Source organism: Melanerpes formicivorus, unplaced genomic scaffold (assembly GCF_026170545.1).
Source record: "Melanerpes formicivorus ecotype bairdi unplaced genomic scaffold, bMelFor1.0.p_v2 SCAF_2, whole genome shotgun sequence".
Taxonomy (NCBI): Eukaryota; Metazoa; Chordata; class Aves; order Piciformes; family Picidae; genus Melanerpes; species Melanerpes formicivorus.
In genome coordinates, this window is record NW_027142354.1 from 59,075,650 (window position 1) to 59,096,506 (window position 20,857).

Below are 20,857 nucleotides of genomic sequence, written 5' to 3' on the forward strand. Positions count from 1 at the left end.
ACAAACCATTAACTTGTAAAGCTGAGCATTGCAATACAGGAATTCAGCTCTGGGATGGTCCTCAGCAAAGTGTGTGAGAGGGAGGGTTTGTGAGCTGCAGACCAGACCTGCCGACTCTCTCCTCTAGACTTCAACCTCCTGAGCACTAAACACGGGGAAACAAGATCAGGCAAGAGAGACTGTGAGCTGCTGAGAGAAACACAAAGGCAAGAGGGAAGCAGAGGACACTTTTGTTTCCAGTGGCTCTCTGTGCACTGAACAAGAAATGCTCTTGGTCTGTGGAGGGAGGAAGCAGCAAATGGACTTTCTATGGCTGCATACTGGCACCTAGCAGTATGGAACCCTTTGTTGAACTGGGGCAGTACAATACTCCGTTGTTTGCTACCCTCTTCTTTCAGAAACAGGCCACTTGTGAAGCAGGAGATTTTTTTGAGGTCAAATCTTTCTCTGAGTTAAAGTGCAGCTAAGCCCAGTGAATGACACAACCACATATCAGTGTGGGTGGAAGGAGAAATGCACAAAAAGTGGAGGTTTTGACAATCATGACACCAGAACCCTGCCCAGTCTCCCCCAGTTACTGGGCTGAAGATTCTCCCATGAATCTGTTGGAGGTTTTTCAGTGCTATCCCATTGGAGTGGTTGTTAAGAGGAGACCCAGAAGCTGAAGTAACATGCAGCCAGCTGCCACATTTGCATGTGATCTGTAACCCCAGCTCCCAGAGAGTTTTAAAAGTCATTGTTTTACAGCCCCAGGGCTCCCACACTTATTTGGGCTTGAGCAGACACTTGTCCACTTTGCAAGTTAGGAAGCTAAACCAGACCAGGCATTTTTTGTTTAGGTCCCTAAAGGTTGCTCCCTCTCTTTGCTTTCCTCAGCAATCCAGGAGTGTTGAACAGCTGGGACTCATCAGCTGCTCTCTGATGACTGTGAGGTGTCTTTTAGTACAAGCAAGCTCAGCAAATCTCAGTGTGTCACCCAGTAGGTTACTAGAGTGTGTCTGTGGACAGCCTACTGAGCCTCTGCTTTGTACTGGTAGTGTCTACCTAATGTGGATGGGCAGTCACATCTCCCTCACCTTCTCCTGCACAGTTGTAGTACACTCATTTGATCCAGGGCATGAGCTTACACCAAGAGACTCAAAAAAGCCAGGAAGCATTCCATTTCCATGATAAAAATACATCTTCAAGATGCTTCTTGCAAACATGCATGCATTAAAAACAAAAACCAGCCACACCACAGAAAGCAAATCCAGCAGAAGGCTTTGCTGCTGAAGAGTATCAGTGGCAGTTCCAAGTGAATTCAGAGCTATGGCTGGGGCTCTGCCTGCACTGCATCTCGAGGCCTGCCAGCAGCCCAGGGCCAGACAAAATTTGTTGCAAGTCCAGAGAATATCCAAGCACAGCTTGGTGCAGGGCTATGGAGCAACTCTGCATCCTTCCCCAGAGCAGGCAGAAACCTCAGCCCTCTCACTCCTGGGTGTGCATGCTCCAGCTGTGGGCACACGTGCTGGGTGTACAGTTGCTCCACAGACTCAGCACAGTCCTTGAGGATGCTCTGCATCCTTGGCTGAGAAGGGCAACTGTTCCTGGGAGACAGAGATGTTAATGCAAAAGCCTGCAGGCTCCAACCCTGAAGCGTTCAAAGCCAGGCTGGGAGGGGCTTAGAGCATCCTGCCCTAGTAAGAGGTGGCCCTGCCCATGACCGGGAAGTTGGAACTAGATGACCTTTAAGGTCTCTTCCAACCCAAACTCTTCTATGACTCTGTGATACTATGGCTCTGTGATCCTGTGAAAGGGAGCTGTAGGTACTCAGCACTGCCTTTGACAGGCTCTAAAACTGTAAAAAGCAAAAAACCCAAATTCCTCTTCTCATCAGGGTCTGCAGGTTCAGCCTGCCTGAGAACTGAAATAACTTACTGCCCTGCAGCTACCCTTGGACTGCAGACACAGGAGGATACTTAGACACAGACTTGCCTTTCACATGGCAGCCTGTGCCAGGCTCTCACCACCCTCATGGGGAAGAATTTCTTCCCAACATCCAATCTGAATCTACCCATTTTTAGGTTCTTTCCATTCCTCCTGGTCCTATCATTTCCTGACACTCTAAAAGTCTCTCACCTGCCCCATTTTCCCCCTTTTTCCCCTCAAACCCACAGCACCTGGGCTCTGCTGGAGTCTCCTCCCACCCCAGGTGTGGCCACTTGGCCCTCCCCACCCTCTCCCCTATTTAATCCCCCCCAGGAAGGGCAGCAGCCCCAAGCTGAGCCCGTCTGGGCTGAGGATCCTCCTCTCATCTCTGGTGAGTGCCCATGGCCTCCCCATGGTGTGCACTGGGTGATGGTGGTGGTGACAAAAGGCCGGGGGGCCTGCTGGCCCCCCGGTTGTTAGGGCCAACATTGCTGACTCCTCCAATCCCCTCCACGGGTGCTGCCTGGGGCTGCTCATGGGGCTGAGCTCCTCTGGGTGGTGTCTTGGCTGGTGAGGGTCTTGCCCCCAGCTCTGGGCTGGGTGCAGGAGTGGTGGTGGTGGAGCAGGAGCTGTTTGGGCAGAGGATGTGATGCCAATTGCACTGCTTGGCCCTGGAGGCTCCTGGAGTCTGCTCTCCTCATTCCATGAGTCTCTGCTGTTGTGCCTCACTCACAGACCTTTGCCTCCCCCTCTCTGCTGCTCTTCAGAAGCAAGGAAGGAAAGGAGGACAGAAGCAGTGAAGCAGATCTGGAGAAGGCCTTCACTTCTCAATCAGCTCTGAAGAGGAAGCCCTCAGGAAGAGGGGCAGGGTGGAAGGGAGAATCCCTTCTTGTGAATCCCAAGGCAAATGTTATAAAGAACAGACAGGACAAGCCTGCATCTCCTCCATGGGGGTTATGTTTCATGGTGGTAAATGCTGGGGGAAGGTGGGGGAGTTCAAGCTGACTTGGAAATCACAGTCACACTTCTGTAGAGAAAGAATCCCTGAGACAGGGACACTGAGAGTGAATCCCCATCCTCAATACAGAAACACAGAATGAACCAGGTTGGAAGAGACCTTGGAGATCACCGAGTCCAACCTCCCACCCAGCACCATCTGCCAGCTCAGGAGGCCACTTCTCTGGAGGACAACCTGTCCTACTGTTGAGAATTGAGGCAAAGAAGGTGTTAAGCACCTCTGCCTTTTCCTCTTCTTTAGTTCCTATATTCCTCTCCATCTCCACCAAGGGTGGAGGTTGTCCTTGCCCCTCCTTGCCATTAATGTACTTGTTAAAGGATTTTTTGTTGTCCTTCACAGCAGTGGCTAAGCTCTAAATGGATTTTTGCCTTTCTCATTTTTTTTTCCTACACAACCTAGCAGCATCCTTAAGCATTTCCTGGGTTAGCTCTGCTTCCTTCCAAAGATGATATCCCCTCTTTTTGCCCCTTAATTCACTCAGAAGCTCATTGCCCATCCAGGCCATCTGCCCCAGGGCTGGCCTTCTGGCACATGGACACAGCCTGCTCCTGCACCTTGAAGAGTTCTTTCTTGAAGCAGGCCCAGACCTCCTGGACCTCTTTGTTTTTAAGGGCTGTTTCCCAAGGTACCTTCTGAGTTAGTTCTTTGAGTAACCTGAAGTCCAGAGTGGAGGTTTTGTTGCTGCCCCTCTTAGCTTGACTGCATGTTGAACACTCATCATCTCGTGGTCACTGGTCCCCAGGCAGCCCCTGGCCACCACATCTCCCACCAGCCCTTCTCTACTTGTGAAAAGTCACCTCAGTCAGTTTTATTCATGTGTGTTTTTAAAGGCTTCAGTCCCCAGCTGGAGCAGCCCAGGCTCAGGACTGAAGTGCTGACACCCTTAGAGGAAAGACAATTCAGCTGGCTACAAACATCAGTGACTATATTCACATCTGTCATCACAAATATATTTGGGGTTTGGATGGGGGAAGAAAAGAAAACAAACATACCATTTTCTGGTTAAAGAGAAACAGAGCAGGGCACCACTGAGCCTCTGGAAAGGAGAGTTTATTTAATATATTCTTCTGTACACACAGCTAGTTTGCTAGGATATTATAACTCAACTCATTTCTCTGCTGACCCATGGCAACCTCTGGATCAAAAGGATTACTTGTGACTCATAACTTACCTTGGCTAAATATAAATACAGGGCTTTAGGTTAAGTAATCCAGGCCTTAATCAATAAAGCATTTAAAGTGACAGTACAAGGAGGGATTTCAAAAGCTGTGCTAATGTGAACTCCTAATACCTGAGTTTCTGGGGCTCTCCTCCTCTGCTTTAACACAGATGCCCCACTCCAAGGGTTTTCCATGCATCCAAGTGCAGCTGCACACAGTTGGGATGTTCTCCTGTGCCACTGGGGACACAGGCTCATTTTTCCCTATGTGAAACACAAGCAATTGCCCCTGTGTGGAATGCCACAACGAGATGACCACAATTGCATAGCCAGTGAGCTTGGATACGCTTTGAATGCCAGTTTCTCAGATGTGGCCACCTCAATGGATGTCTAAATCTCACTTCTGGGTAGTGAGGTTAAGCAAAACATGTCTAAAAGTCTCCTTTCCTAGGCTGGAATGGGACCGCTTACATGCCCAGTGCTCCCTCAGAGCCTGTATCTCAGTACCAGATCTTACATGCTAACCACCAGCCCTGGGGGCTACTGGTGGCAAGCAGGGGTTGGGAAAGGCTAAGTCCAATAAAATATGACTCCTTTAAAAGAACTCTGGAAGCTTTTGAAATAACTCCAATGGTATAAAGATCACAAAGCTGCTGCTTCCCAAGGCCATTTGTGGCTATAGCCATGGTGGTTGGTTGAGGGAAGCGGTTGCCAGGCCGTGATACCAACCCAAACCCTTCGGATCCAGTGAGCAGGGAGTGAGCAGAGGACGAGGCTCCCCGTGCTCAGGGTAGTGCAGCCTGTACAGTCTCTATCTCCTCCTTTCTCTTGAAGAATTCATGGGTGTCTCTTACAGCACTTTGGAAAGGAAAGGGATGCCATTCTGCATGGCTGCTCCCAGGGCAGCGGAGCTGCACAGTGACAAGTTGGAGTCTTGGATGTCCAACATTCCTGGGGTGAGGAATGGGATGTAGCCTGGTGCAACCTCACTGATGTCTGCTTGAATCCACAGATGGATGGGACAAGCAGCAGCTCTCCATCCAACCACCCAGCAGTGATTGCCTAGTGTGCAGGCACCAGCAGTTAGGTGTGGCATGAAAATTATTTTCTGGCTGGAAAGGAAACAACAAAAACAAGAAGCTGGGTTTAGCTGTAATTCTTTCAGTATCATTGCCTAGCTGGGACTGGACAAGTGCAAACCCTGCTCTCTGCAGTTCCACTGATCTCAGTGGAGAGAGTCTGGACCAGCGAGCCTTCCTCAGAGCTTCTCCAGTCCAATGGATGAATATGGAGGGACCCCGAGCTGCAGATATTAACTAAGTACATTTTTTCCTTTCCAAAGGAGAGAGCTGAATTTGTATCTGGCTTTTATTCCTGCATGGAGTAATGGAAAAGAGAAGATAAATTAAAGCCTTTAAAACCCTTCCATGAGTTCTTCAGTGTGAATTATTTTATATATGCTATATCACTCACAGGGAAGGTGACATGATTTACATCAACATGCACAGTTAAATGGTTCTGAACTGTAAACCATTAGCAAAGAGGGATGAAGGGCTTATGAAGAGGAGTGGAGAGATGGCAGTGTTATGACAGAATGAAAAGCTTCTGGCCATGCAAGGAGACATCATGCTGTTTCCATTGGAGGACACTTGTGTATGTTTCCTACAGCAACTATAAGATCTTTGGCCTCTGCACGGAGGACTATTCCTTGCCTACTTTTATAGCACATCAGAAACCTTTGCACAGAAGAGCAGGGCAGATGGCACCTCAACCCCTGAAGCACAAGGAGTTGTTCGTTATGGAGGGATGTCAGAGGGATGTGACTCACAGCTGATGGCTGTTATCCAGTCCCAGTTCTTCATGGGCAGGAAGGATGATTTGTGCAGCACAGGCTGGTGCTTGCAGAGATTTGAGGCGCTGTTGCCCCTGTGTCTCCATTCTCAAAGGAAGGAGATGTGCTCTGAACGTTCACAAGCTGGGCATCAAAGCCAGAGCTGCTTGCATATGAATCCTCTGAGTGCAGGGAGAACAAAGCCTCCTTCCTCCCTACACATAAGAGCTCAGGAGTGTGGTGATATGCGGTCCAGGCTAAGAAGACCAGAAACTGAGGGTGGTGTCGTGTCCCTGGCTCCCAGGAGCTGGGTTTGCTGTTGGGGGTTCCCCCAGAAGACGATGGATGAAGGAGGGATGCACCAAACCCACCAGATGGTTTATTGTGACAAAGAGTGGCAATACAGGAGCACTGGGAAAGGAGCTTCAGGGTGACTCTCATTGCTGCCCCAGACAACTTGGCCTTTTTTATCATCTACTTCTGTGGCCTGCCACAACTCTGGGCAAAGGAGCAGTTTCCAGTCCAACACATCTGATACTGCAGTGGTACTTGGTAGTGACTTAAACCTTGCTCACTTGTTGCTGTTTTCTGTCTGGTGCTGAAGATTCCTGAGGAAAACCAGTCAGTTTCTCTCTTACTCACTCCTGCAACAGCTTCAAGAAACATTCCTTGCTTCTAAGAGGTGCTTAATTCTTCCCCCCTGGGGACCCATTTAACTTTCCTTGCTAATCTCCTAACAATCTGGAATGAGGTCTTTAGTAGTTCTGCTTACTGTGAAAGAGCTTTGGGAGATAACTCCTAGCCCAAGTTAACCACACTTCAAATAACCTTTGTGTAACTGTGATGCAAACCCATAGGCTCCCAAAGCGAGTTTATAACCATTTTAACAACCAAGACTTAGGAGGTTATTGCAGGATGGGCAGGGAGAGAGAGGTGAAGAACTGACCAAGGAAGCACAGTTCAGTTTGTCTTCCAAACAGCTCCATATCTCTCCCAGCTTTACAAGGATGAAGTGGCTGGTGAACAAACAGGGAGGCCTCATCTCAAATAAAGCAAAGGGGTCCCAGCCTGACCAGCAGCCTTCTTCTGGAAGGTCACATAAGCATGAGCCAGATGCTTGAGTTTCATAGTGCTCAACACCTTCAAACATAAATGACATGTAGCCTTGGGATGATGAACACACCAAGGCCTGAGGGCACACACAGCAGCTGTGTGCTGTCCTTGGGGACTGCAGTGGTGAGGGGAAAGAGAAGGACAAATGTTGTGCTTGAAAACTGCAGAATATGTTGCATTAACCTGGCCCTCAGACAAAGGCTACCTCTGACTACCCTCTGAGGGGCTGCCCTTTGGTAAGAGAAGTCCTGCACACATCAACGACAGAAAGAGGCTGGCGTTTAAAACTAAGATGGTTTGAACATCCCTTCAACTAAGCCTCCCAAGCACACAGCAAAACACACACAGGGGCAGAAGTGCTTCTGGAGGATAAATGCCTCTAAATACCATTCTTGACAGCTTTTTGTTTGCTCAACTGCTTTTAATTAAGCTTCACTTGGCTGAGGAAGCCAAACAAATGTGGGGAGCAGAAAGGAAAGTACGGAACCCAGCCCCTCCAAACCTTTGCTCGCACTAGCTGGGCTTCCACAGCTTGGAAGCAGTCTTCCTCCATGGCAGCACAATGCTTCTGCCTAAACCTGCTTGTGAGAATTTATTATCCCTGTGTGCAAGTCTTTGAATCCCAGATTTTAAGGGCAATAATTCCTGAGCAGTGCAATTCACAAGAGGCTGTAATGTAATGCCAGCTCTAGCCTATTATGGGTTTAATTGGAATATGCATTTTATGTGTTATTAGAGAAATGTTACTGTCCTCCTCATGCTTAATGCTATATGAATGGCTAAAGCCCTCTAATGACCATGTAATTTATTGTCCCTATAGTTATGGCATTAAGCTACAAGTCACCTAATACTTGCAAACATTGTAAACTCCAATTACAGCTCCACCAGTGATCCTTCTGTCAACTGAGCTGAAAATGACCCAATGATAAGGCTAAGCACTGAGCCACATAAGGCAGTTATCTGGAGCTCAGCACCTGTACTACAGAGAAATGTCCAATAAACTGTGGTTAAAGAGTTTTACTCTGCTATCAGATGGAAGCACAGCAAACACAACCAGCTTCCAGAACCATGCTGATCGCTCTGGTTCCACCAATCTTTCATGTATTTGTCAGCTTTAGCCTAATTTACTGCTACAGCCAATCACTGATTCTCAAGAACCTCTTCTCAAGGGATTTTGTAGGCACCAGAGTGGATCCTGCCTGCCCTCACAGAAATCTTGGCATTGCCTGCATTTCTCTGCAAGCTGAGGTGGTCTCTCCAAGCAGCCACAGCTATCTGAGAAGGTAACAAAGGAGCTGACAACAGAATTCAGAGAGTTTGGGAACAGGTTAGACAGCTTTTCAAACCTCTGTATTCCAAAAGCAGAGATGAAATTCAACCTCAGAAGTGATCTAGAAGTCCAGGTGGTCTCTCAGAAAGGGAAAGAGCTTGAAGAGTTCATTGCCCTCGGGTGCTCTGCACTGTACTGCACAGGTGCCGTACCTGGCTCGTGGTAATCTCTGGTGCAGCTGTAAATGAAACACAAACACATCACCTCTCCTGGGGACATCCTGTTTCTAGGTGGTAGAATCCTTCCTAAATGATCCATTTTTAATAGGGCTGAGATACTCTGTGAGTCTGAGAGGGGCTCTATCTGCAGTATTGACTCTCATTCCCCTTTTAAAGGTGGCAGTGTATAAGGACAATCTCTTGGGTCATTGACAGGATCATGTTTGCCAGCACAATCACTCATGCCGCTCTGCAATACTACACTGTACAAAAGCACCATAAAAGCTCAGCTTGGCCTGCTTTGTTTCACAGAAGCACAGAATTACTTTGGTGGGAAAAGCCCTCTGAGATCCCCAGTCCAACCATCAACCCAACACCACCATGCCTGCTACACCATGTCCCACAGGGCCACAGCCATAGGTTTTTTGAGTGCCTCTACGAGGCAGTGACTCCACGAGGCAGTGACTCCACCACCATCACACAGGTGATGCATGTGTATATCTATTCCCACAAAAGGTCATTTGTGCTTGTTTTGGAGGGGCTTGAGCCACACAAGGGGCTGTAGTCAAAGCAAAGCCCAGCACCAAATGCACTGAGAATATCACAAAGGTTGGCAGGCATTGCCTCCTGGATGCTCTGCGCCGTTCCTCTGGCTGAGCATTCCTCTCAGACCGATACGTGCAGCACACCAAGTGCATGCAATGCACAAATCACCTCTCCTCCCTCATGACTTGTGATGGTTCATGTAAGCCACCTCACGTTCCTGCAGTCCAGTGGGGTGGACTAAACCTTCCTAAGGAGGGCAAGAGCAAATTGGGCATTGCAGCTCCACATTTGTGCAAGGAAGGAGCCCTCAGGCTGCGTTTGGTGACGCTGCTGAGGTTTGTGTGGCTTCATGCGTTTCCCATGACCATCCAAATACTCATGAAGAATTAATAACATGGTCCTGCTTTTAGCAAGTTCCACTCATTCTTCCTTGTATCTGGCTACAATCAGCAGCGAGACCCCAAATATTGGATGACTGCATTTGATTCCTGAGCTCTTTCCCTTTTTGTTTATGTCAAAGCAAATTAGCTGGAAGGAGCCTGACGAGGAAATCGAGCAAGCTGTGGAAGGTCGAGAGGGCCTTGCACTGAAATGCAATATACTAAGCACAACTTAAACAAGGCCAAATCCCATTCACCTCTCTTGTTTTCCTGAAGTCTTTAGAATTATTTTTAACTGGCTTTCTAATAAATGAAATTGCTCTGTTGGCTGGTCCTGCCTTTGGAGCTCATTCATTTCAGAACATTCTCCAAGGCATCTAAAATTAAACAGATGTCATTGGGCTCATTTAGACCTCAAATAACCCTTGCAACAAAACCAATTATTCAAGGGTCAGCTGGATGTTGGAATGCTATAATAAAGAGAAGTTTAAAAGTTAAAAATGAGAGTGAAGAGGAGGAAAAGGGAAGAAGAAGTAAGGCCAACTCCCTGCCCACACAGTTGTGAGCCCGACTGAAGACCTCTTTTATTGTTGGGGGAAAGGGTGGCACCCAAGAATGAGAGCTCAGGAAAGATGGTTTATTCCCTGCATGTCCCAATTGTTCCCCTTCCCATCCTGATTAGCTCAGAAACCTTTCTTCCAACTTTCCACACAGGTTTGGGATGCTTCTGAAAGTTGGTCCTGTTGGTTAGAGAAACCTCTTAGAATCCCAGCAAAGTAGAGGTTGAAAGGGGCCCCTGAAGATCATCCAGTCCAACCCCCTGCTAAAGCAGGGTGACCTGCAGCAGCTTGCTCAGGATCACGATGTCCAGGTGTGTTTGGAATCTCTCCAGAGAAGGAGACTCCACAGCCTCTCTGGGCAGCCTGCTCCAGGGCTCCAGAACCTTCACAGGACGTGAATCTATGAATCTATGGAAGTTTTCCTCATGTTCAAATGGAACTATGATACTATGATACTATGAACTTCCTGTGTTCCAGTTTGTGCCCTGTCACTGGGTGATCAACATCATGAGCATGTCCTGGAAAGGGCAGTCCAAGGAAGGACAGCAGAAAGGGTAAAGGCAGACCCTGGGAGCCCTACTCCCACACTCTAAACAGTGCTTCCACCTACTGCCTTTAGTTTTGCCTTGGAAGAACAGATTGTATTTGTTGGGGAGATTTTAGGCTGAGGAAAAATCTTCATCTCAGCTTACCTCACTGAAATGTCCTCCTTCTCAGGCAGGATGTAGCTCTGTGGTCAGAAGTTTGGCAGAAGTGGGGAGGCAGGGCTGCAACAGAGCAAGTGAGGAAGAGGCTGATGTCAGGCCATGGCAGGGACTGGTTGGAAAGTGGCTGGAGAACGTGCTGCAGGAGAGGTCCCCAGCAGAGCCCTCAGGGAGCCATGCTGAGCCAGGAGGAGATGCTTGGAAGGAATGAATGACTTCTCTTGGCCCTCTAGAAAGGGAAGCTTAAAACCATGGTAGAAAGCCAATTGCTTTCCCTTTTCCTACACCTTGCCAAAGAGGCAACTGGGTTCCCAGCTCCGTAAGCAACTCCAGATTTACAGGGGTGTGTCTGAGACCAGACACCAAACATCCAACTATTGTGATCTCCTTGCTGAAAATTAGGAGCTGGGTTTCACTTTGCTGAGCAGGAGGGAAAATGAAAATTGCTTTTCCTTTGTAACCTGAGAGGCTTAGAGCTGAGTTCTCCTGCCAGACTGCAAAGATCTGCAGTGGCCCCTGCCCTACACTCTACCATCCTCCTTAGCTGCCAGCATTGTGAGAGGGAGACCTAGCAAAATGAATAATTTATTGTATGAAAACTGTTTTACCATAGCTTTCAAATCCTGCTGCTGGATGCTGAAGATCTCCCTCAAATACCATCAAGCACAGTGGAGAGGGAGCAGAGGGCTAACATCTGAAAAGAAACGGACCTCTGAACCTCCCAGGTTAGCTTTTGCTTTTACATTTTCGATCCTTTTTTGCCTCCCCAGTAGCTGTACCTCCCCCTCTGACCCAGCATTCCTTTCCTACCAATTACAACAGATGATTTGTAAAACCAACCCTTATTGCCTTGACCTATTTGATGTCAGCTCTCGCCTCCTACCCAGCTGTATCCTGTGGTCTCAGTTAGTTGAGCGCTGGCTTCTTGCTTTGGGACTGAAGTTGATAGCTCAAGTTATGAAGGTCATTCTCAGAGGGGCACCGTAGCACAGCAGAGCTTCTGTCCACAGGAGGGCTATCCCTAAAGAGAAATGGCTCAGTGGAAAATTCACACTGATGAGCAATGGGTAGAAGTCCCTTGGATGGCCCAGGCTGTTCCAGGCACAGCTGGGGAAGGAGAGAATGCTCCGTTTTGAAGGTGTTTCCAGACTAATGTCAGGGCTCTGGCACCCAGGCAGCTGAGTGACCACAGGGATCAGCATCCTAACCAGCCAAGAGCAACTCAGAGCACAGAGAGGTGCAAAGTTAGCAGAGAGCTCTCCAAAACAAACTCATTCCTGCAGAAGATCTCAGGCAGAGTGGGGACCCTGAGCAGCCCACTGCTTAAAACTCCTCCCCAGCAGCTGAGAGTGTGCAGGGTCTGCACTGCCTGCCAGCTTCTACCTACCCTGGGGTTGGTACCTGGACTTAGGGCTGGGCTCAGCTTTGCAAAGCCAAATCATCAAACCAATGACATCAACGGTGGGTTAATCTAACCCCCCTGCCAGGGTTTTGCTGCTTGGCTTTCTCCAGGGTGCCAAGGGGGTGGTCAAGATATGGCCAACATGGACATAAAAGGAACTGAGTGAATAAAACAGCAACATGGCAAATGCTACCCAAGTGCAAGTGGCACCCCTGTTCCTGTGTCTTAGTGCTGCCAAGCTCCAGGCTGTCAGCACTGTTGCTGGGGTTAAGATGTTTCAGATCTATGCAGCCACACAGAGTTGCAGTGGAAAGTCAAAATGCCACAGCAGTGATGATTCAGACTGTAGGCTGCTGCTTCATCATGGAAATACAGGGGGGAGGAAGATTAATGTGGGACTTTCGTATTTCTGAGAGGCCAAAGAGCAGGAGGAGGTTAAAGAAGTGCACAATGGTCCTTGGTGTCTTTGCTGGGCTGTGCCAGCTGTGAGGGGAGCCCCTCTGCTGTGAGCCAAGCCAAGCATGGCAGGCCATGAGCCTCGGCTGCTCCACCCAACACCAGACTCAGAGGATGCTTTGTTTTACCACTGCTCTGGTCAAGCTATCAACCCATGGCTTGTAAACAACCTCAGATAACAGACATCAGCAAACCAACAACTGTTGTGAACTTGTACTGAGCTTTCCTAGCACTCAGACTGCCAGGCCCCCCGGAGCTGCATCCAGTTAATGCTGCAGACGCCGCAGGCAGAAATGCATCTCGGTGCCCTCAGCCCCCACAATCAGACAGGCAGCAAACACATCTCTGCAGATGCAGGTTTGCAGCAGGGCTTTTTCTGCTTTGTTTTTCACATTTTCCTCCCCCTCTTCCTTACTGCTTTCCAGGTTTCAAAACAGAAAGGCTGCTCGTGGCGGAGGAGCAATAGTGGCTTTCATATTTAATAACTCTTAAATCTTGTTCAACATGTGGCAATTGTTAGGTAGATTTGAGCTGCAATTAAAGAGGCACCCTTCTTTCTCTTCAGCAACAATATAGGCTCTTAATCCAACTAAACCCATCATATTTTAAGAGCTGAGATCATCCTGAGGCAAATGGTATCAAACTCAACATGGATCTGTTTTTCATAGGGGAGTTTAAAAGTTAAAGTTCACTTTCCTAAAAGTCTTCCATGAAAGAGAAGGCAGCTCCAAGGGCTCTGTTCAAGTATCCACAGGTACCTCCATCGTACCAAACAACATCTGGGGGATGGAGGGGAGTGGGTAATTACTGAAATTCCTTTGTGAAGTCCTTTCTTTAAGAGCCTGAGCTGGGACTCTAAATAGAAGGGAGATGAGGGGAGTTTGTTGCCTGATTATAGATTGGACTGCAGATAAAAGTCCTATTTGTGTGACTCAGCCCTCGCAGTGCTAACAGGTCTGATGTGGATAGCTGATAAAGGCTGTGAAGGACAGGAATAAACAGTGATAAAAGAAGCGAGCCCGCTCTGGCTTCAGACCAAAACACATGTTTAAGGAAACCTGCACTCTGATAGGCAGACATCTTCCTTCCTTTTGTGGTGCCCAGGGGGTATCCACAAGCAATCTGGGCTACTTTGTGCTGTTGTTGTGGCAGGCAGGGTGGCAGGCTGTGCCCCCGCGGTGGCGCTGCCTGGGCTCAGGACACAGGGCTCAGGGTTCTGTTCAGTTTTGCAGCCTTGGGGTTTGCAATTCCTTTATTTCAACTCCAACACGAGGACGTCCCTGCCAGCGGGGCAAGGACAGGTAGCAGGGCTGGAAGCTGACGGTGGTGCACACAACAGGGACAAATAAACATATCAAGAGAGGGAAAACATCTCCTTTCCAGTCTTGTCCACATTTCACATCCAAATTCCCCTTTACACCTCACAGCACTACTTCAGGTGCCTCAGATTCCTCTTTTCCCATGACAGCTCTCACTCCCTAATCAGCTGCTTTTCCTAAAGCCTGACTCTTGCCCTTTTCCTTCATTTTTAAGCAGACTTTACACTCCAGAGCAATTTCAGCAAAAGGCATGAGCCCTTGCTCTGATTTACAGCCTTCATCTGTGCAAAGGGAAGAAAGCAGCCCTGCCAGTGCCTGTCAGAGGATCTGTACCAAGAGGTATCTATTAATAGCCACTCGTCATGCTGCTAAAGCCCGACGTCCTCCTTTGCGAAGGTAATCCTGCTCTGCCAAGGCTCCACAAATGAGAACACCAAGGGACTTCCCTCATTTATAATACCTGCAAATGACCTGAATGGAAATGCCTCCACAAGCTACCAAAGTTTTGTGGAGGGCTCGAAATTGGAGAGGGAACAAATAACGAGGAACAAGGGATTTGAATCCACTGGCTGCCTGGGCCAGTGAATGGAAAATGCAGTTTAATGTACAGAAACATAAAATAATAAGTCTGAGGCTGGCAAACCAGACAGGAGGATATTATACTGAATGGTGGTGCATCATACTGACCAGGGAAGGGATTTAGAGGTCACTGCAGAAAAACCCTTGAAGCCTTAAACTTGGCATACAGCTGAAATGAAAATAACTACAGGAAAGCAGCACAGTGATGGAGGCAAAGGGAAAGCAGAAGCCTTCCTCAGCTGTCTGTGCAGAAACACAGCAGCTGGACTTTGCTCTACCTGACACAATGGCATCTGCTCCTGGGCATTCAGGTCAGCCACTGCAGGTATGCCCCAGCTCAGATAAAGGGGTCCGTAAGCTCATTAGCACCAGCCTTGAAGAATCCTGGTCCCCGTGGGACACCTGATGGCAAACGGTGAGTGAATTCAGCATAGATCCGATTCAGCAGTTCACAGACACACAACGCCCCAGCCTTATCGGAAGGACCAGATGGGGAAGCGAGCGCTCAGCTCTCGGCTCGCCGGGCAAGCGCCGCAGCCCTGCCGCTCTCCCGGGTCAGTTCTGGCTTTTCCCACCTGGGGGAGCCACAGAGGCTGGGAGCCAGGCGGTCCCGGCGCACGTCTTTCCTCCGGGGACAGCGGGCAGGCAGGACAGGGTAAAAACCCTCGGGGCTATGATGAGCACCCAGAGGATGCAAGTAACCAGAGAAACCCTCGTTAATCTTCACCTTCAACTATCCCTCTGAAAGCCGTTCCCCTCTTCTCCCCCACGGCTTCTGCTCTTCCACAACTCCCTGAAATCCTGCAGAGGACAGGATCAGGAAGGAAAATGCGACACAGAGGGAGGTCCCATCCTGCTGCCCAGCAGGCAGGTGCTGTGGCTTGTCTCTGGCAGAGGTGCCTGGTCCAGCCAGGCAGGATGAGGGCTCTGAGCCAAATCAGGATCTTGCTAGGTAGGTGACATCTGGCAGTCACCAGCACTGTGCTCTTCGGCTGCTGTGCCTCCGGCTGTTTCCGTGTATAAATGGATGGATGGATCACCTGGATGTATTCCAGCTGAATTAGTGTGCATGTGATGCTCCAAATACATTACTGACCTATTATGATGCCTAAAATTCAGGACCTGGAATGGCTGCCAAGTTCCTAGTGCAGATGCCTGTCCTGGCTGTCTCCCAACTCCCGTGGCAGGTGAGACAGATGTCAGAGCAGCTTTCTTGCCCTGCTCCCGTGTTTCCATGGGGAGGAAAAGAAAAGTGGAGGTGCAGCCCCAAAGCCATAGCAAAGCCCTAAAGAGCTAATGTGCCCAGAGGTCCCAGTGCAGAGACTTGCCCGTAGCCAAAGTGGAGACCCAGTGTAACTCCCGAGGTCTAGATTATAGCACACAAATTGCATGGAAGTTTTACTGCAGAGTGGCTGACAACCTCTCAGCTTGATCTGTGACAACTTCTTATTGAATAAATAACATTTCCATGCTGTTGGGACATTTCCTTTTCAGAGGCAGGATGACTTGGATCCTGCACAAGCACTAAGAGAAATCAAAGATGCTTTGGTGCTGTAATTTCCCATCTCTGCCAGCTGCCTGGGTTGATTCCTTCCTTCTGCCACTCACCATATTTGAGATCTGTACATGCCAGATAAATTCAACTTTCCTGCATTTTTCTTTTTGCCTTCTCACTGCTTTTGTCTTCCCCATTCAGCAAAGGCTTGGATCTCCAGCCCTATTTTCCTAAGCGGGCTTTCAAGTCAAGCCACGCAGAAAGATGAGCTGAATGCAATCTTCCCCCCTTGACTTTCAGAGCTTTTCTAAAAGAACAGCCAGAAAAGGCTTAGCAGTGTGCAGCTATTTTCTGCACCTACTGCTGATCCCATCAGAAGCTTAAAAACCAGCCCTGAAGGTGCTTTATTGTCTTAATGGCCTCCTCGCAGTAGCAGAGCAGAGCCGCTTTAGCCCCTGCTCTTCCATTAGTGTACAAACTGTTACGAGACAAGAGAAACTGCAACCATAAACATGAGCGAGCTTGCTGCAGCTGTGCTTGTCAGCTCCAGACATTAGTGTAGCTAATTCCAATTGGGAACAGTTCCTGGGCTTGGTGATAAATTAATCCCAACTCTGATAGTATGTAGAGATTTCTTTGTGCGTAAGCCGTAAGAAAACTTCCCAAACTGCTTACAAAATCCCCTCCGAGGTTATTTTGGTGACTGCAGACCAAAATATTTAGTCTATGTATCTTTTTTGGATACAGTGGAATCTATTTTGCAGTTTGATGAAATGATATTAGAATGGGAAGTGCTTTCATCCAACAGAAAAGGAATGACACACAGGCTTGCAGGGAAATTGCAGCAGTGTGAAGCAGAAACTTGGGGGTGGTTGTGTGTTTTCCTGGAGCTGAACCACAACTGCTTCATAGGAAAAAGCCTTTTGCCATCAAATCCTTCCTGACAATAGCCTGGCTTTTATTTTAACTTGCAGGTTTGGAAACATCCACAGATTGACAGACATCCAGTGCCACCCACTGCTTTGTTTCCATCTTTATTGTGTCAGTGTTGGCCCATCAGCAGAAGGACATGGTCCAGAGGACAAGGAGAAGATCCACTGGCTGGATGAAAACTCCCAGGGCAGTAATTCACCCTGCCCAGTGGCTGGGAGAGTCACTCTGCTGAGGATGTTGTGGCAGCAGGGTCCTGGACAATAGGGCATTGCCTGCAGGCTGCATCCTGCCCTCCACAGTCTGATTCCTGCTCTTTCTCCTCGGCATCCGAACTCACACCACCTTCACTTTGCAGCTGATTCTGGTGGTGCTCGTGCAGGAGCTCTGGCTTTCAGGAAGCTGTTCACCTGGGCAGTTTCACCTCAGCCCCGATGAATAGCTTCATTCTGGAATAACAAATATCAGCAGAGGGAAGGCTGCTCGCCACAAGGATTCCTTTATGCAGCACCCTGAATTGTTGGCCAGTGGCCATTTAGCATTGAAAGGCAAGAGCCACCTGTGTCAGGTGTGTTTAAAGTTCATATTGACTCCTGCCCACCACTATTTGCATGATGGGCAGCATCAGAGAAAGGTGCATTTAGTCATCAATTTTTGCCTGACACAGGCAGCAGGAATGAAAAGGAGCCCTTTTCTTCCAGGCACAGCTTTTGTTTTCCAGTGTGATCAGTCAACTACCAGCTCTGTGTCACCCAGCATGGACCAAACCCAGGTCTAGAGTGTCAGGGACATTTTGGGGTCTCCTCCTGCCCCAAAAGCCCACACCCAGTGGGACCTCACATCTGCCCAGTCCCCACACACCCTCCCGCCTGCCCCTCGCTGCCTCCCGACCGTGCTGGATGTTAAGATCCCCTCAGCCTCACACAATGCAGCTTCCTGGGAATGGCTTAGGGAGCGAGCTGTGTGGTATATTTGTTATGGCCACGACTTCCATGCAGAAAACTGTGACTTCTAGCAGGTTTTTGTAGGTTTTGTAACCCCAGCCAGCCTGCTACTGCCTCCTTCACGAATTTTTACAGCTTTGGCTCCGTTCGTCAGCAGTACAGAAGAGAAGGGAGGTTTTTAATGGGTTTAAGTTATTAGTTACGTATTACCAAAGGGTGTAACATTCTTTCTGTTGTAAAAGAAAGTCCGTTTGTCTTCTCTTCATTTCCCACAGCCCACGGTGCTAAACACAGCTCTCTATTGTTGGGTTTTTCTCTGAAGCTGGCTGTGGGCAAGTTTGGACTGCTGGTCGCAGTGCTTGCTGTGGGTGCAGGATACTGTATGTATGCCCACAGGAGACCCTGATAACTTTTCTGTTTGATCCACAACCATTTCCTATTGAATCAATAAGACTTTGGTGCTGTCTGTGCATTTGCTTTTGAGGGGCAGAATGTCTTGAATCCTGCACAAGCACCGAGGAGAATAAAGCATGGTTTGGTACCGTTAATATCCCACCTCTGCTGGCTGCCTTCGTTGACACCTTCCTTCTTCTCTTTGTTTTATTTGAAATTCATACATTTCTCTAACTACAATCTTCATGCCAGCTTCCTTCTCCTCTTGCCACGTGGAATCCCCTTGCCATCAAAAAGTGGGACCACAGACGGGGAAGTGTCTGGCATGGCTCAGCGAGATGGGCTGGAAGGATTCCTGAAGGGGTTTGGAGCTGAAGGTGTGTGCCACTGGGAGGTTTATGGGGTTACCTTTCCTTAATGCTAAGTTTTGGGGGACAAAAATCAGGACCCCTACCCACAGTGTTGTAGCCTCTCCAAGGCTTCCCCCTCCAGGACACTTCCCAAGGGGGATAGATTTGCAGTGTTTGGCTGCAAACTTGGCAGTGGCCTTTGGGCAGATGTCGCAGAGGGCAGAATTTGCTGGGTTAGTACAAATACCATCTGTGTGCTTGGTGCAGGGGAGCAGAGTGTTTTAGAAACAGCCCATTTTGCTTATATAAGGACTAGTGACATAGCCAAAATCTGCAGCACATATCTGGTTTTCTCAAACAATTCTTGGTGGGTAGCCAATATTTGTTACTTCTCTCCAGAACAATGAGTAAACTGCAGCACAGAGCTCACTGGCCGCTCCGTGTGCTAATGTCAGGCAAGAAGCCCTGTGCTCTAAGTGGCTTAAACCAATTTGTCTCCAGCTGAAAAACAGAGACAGGCAAGAAAGAGCCATTGAGATTGTGCTTAAAATGCCTCAGAAGACATTTTATCATCATCATCCATGGGAGCAGGGAGGTAAACCCAGCCCTTTTCCATAGGTGTTGTAGGTTTCCTTTACGATGCAGTGCTTTTTGTCTCGTTCTAGTTTTCCTGTCCTAAAATGTCCTCCTCTGCCTAATAATAGTTTAAGAGTTAAGCAGTTGTTCTAAAACCTTAATTTTTTGCACAGTAAATTTAAGGGAAGGGCTCTCTCACCCCCCTTACAGCTTCTCTCCAACCACCATAAACATGAAGCCAGACCCTGCAGAAAGAGCAAAGCTCAGAGACCTGCAGGCAGAGGACGATTTTATGGCTGTTGTCTGTCTGTAACGCATGAGATCTTCAGGGACTGACTCTTAAACGTCATCTGCCACTTGGGAGACTGAAAAGAAACAAAAGAAACCAGGGAAACTTTCTCCTGAATCATTCCAGGCCTGATCCTGCAAACATTTATTACGGGGCTTTGGTGGGATTACTGCCCTGAGCAGTCAGACCTCAGTCCCACCACACTGTGGTATGCAGTTAGCAGCGCACATCCTGGCTTCTGCCTGGCCCATCTGAAATCCATGGGGGATGCTCACCTGCCTGAGGTTTCCACGTATGTTCAAGCATGTCCTGGATCAGGGCACCAAGTGTTTTCCAAGCTGCCCTTTGCACTTGGCAGGAATCCACCTAAACATTTACTTGTATTTTGCTCCTATAGTAACAAGAACATGGCAATGGTGGGGCTCATGTGAACGCACTGATCCATGTTCTACCCTCACCTTGCTGACTTCTGCAGCACAGCTGCACAGCCCTCTGCCCTGGTTTGCAAGGAAGGATGGGGCTGCTTGAGGCAGACGTCTCACAGCACCCCATGCCAGGACAAAAAGCATGGTGGGGTGGGGGGAAAAAGGGGGAGAAAAGGTGCACGGGTTGCAAAGCTGCGGGCTGTCGGGATGGAAAGCAACCTCTCTCCTGCGGGTCCCGGGGCCGCTCCGCTGCCGGCAGGCGGCAGAGCAGCGGGACCGGACCGGACTCGGCTGCGGGGACTCGCGCGATGCATTGCCGGCGCCCGGCCGGCCTCCGCCGGAGCGGCTGCCGAAGGTAGCCGCCGCTCCCCGCGCTCCGCTCTGCCACCGGAGCTGGAAATCCCAGCGAGATGGGAGGGGGCTGAAAAAGTAAAATCGATCCCATTATTTCCCGTGTCTGCTCTTTTCAGGCAAGCCGGGCTTTGGCCGAAGGAGAGCAGCGAAATCCCCCATTCCCTCCCAGTCCTGCCCCGATTCACATTCATTTGGACTTTTACTCGGCGTCATTAATTGCTCTTTTCGTCCTGGGTTTGAAGCCGAGAGCTGCTGTCCTCCGTGTTTGCGATAAATCTTGTGTCTCTGCCACAGGGAATTTTGCCTGGGTACGGTGGGAAAATCACAGCTTTTGTTAAATTGTGGCCCGAAGCTGAATGAGAAGCGGGGAGGAGGTGTTTGAGGAAAATGCCTCAGTGCTCTGTGGAGACCCTGAGGATTAAGCCGGGAGTTTGTTGTAAAGTTGGGCAAACTCCACCAAAACATTCCTCCTTCATCTCCATTGCAAGCTCACAAGAAGCTAATCTGTGAATTTAGCTCTCCTGCACCTTAGTTCCCTTGCTGACTGGAAACAAGGAATTGTGTGCAAACACACACACACAAAGGCACAAACAAAACAAAAGGCAAAGAAAATAATTTCTCAAATCATATTTGCACAA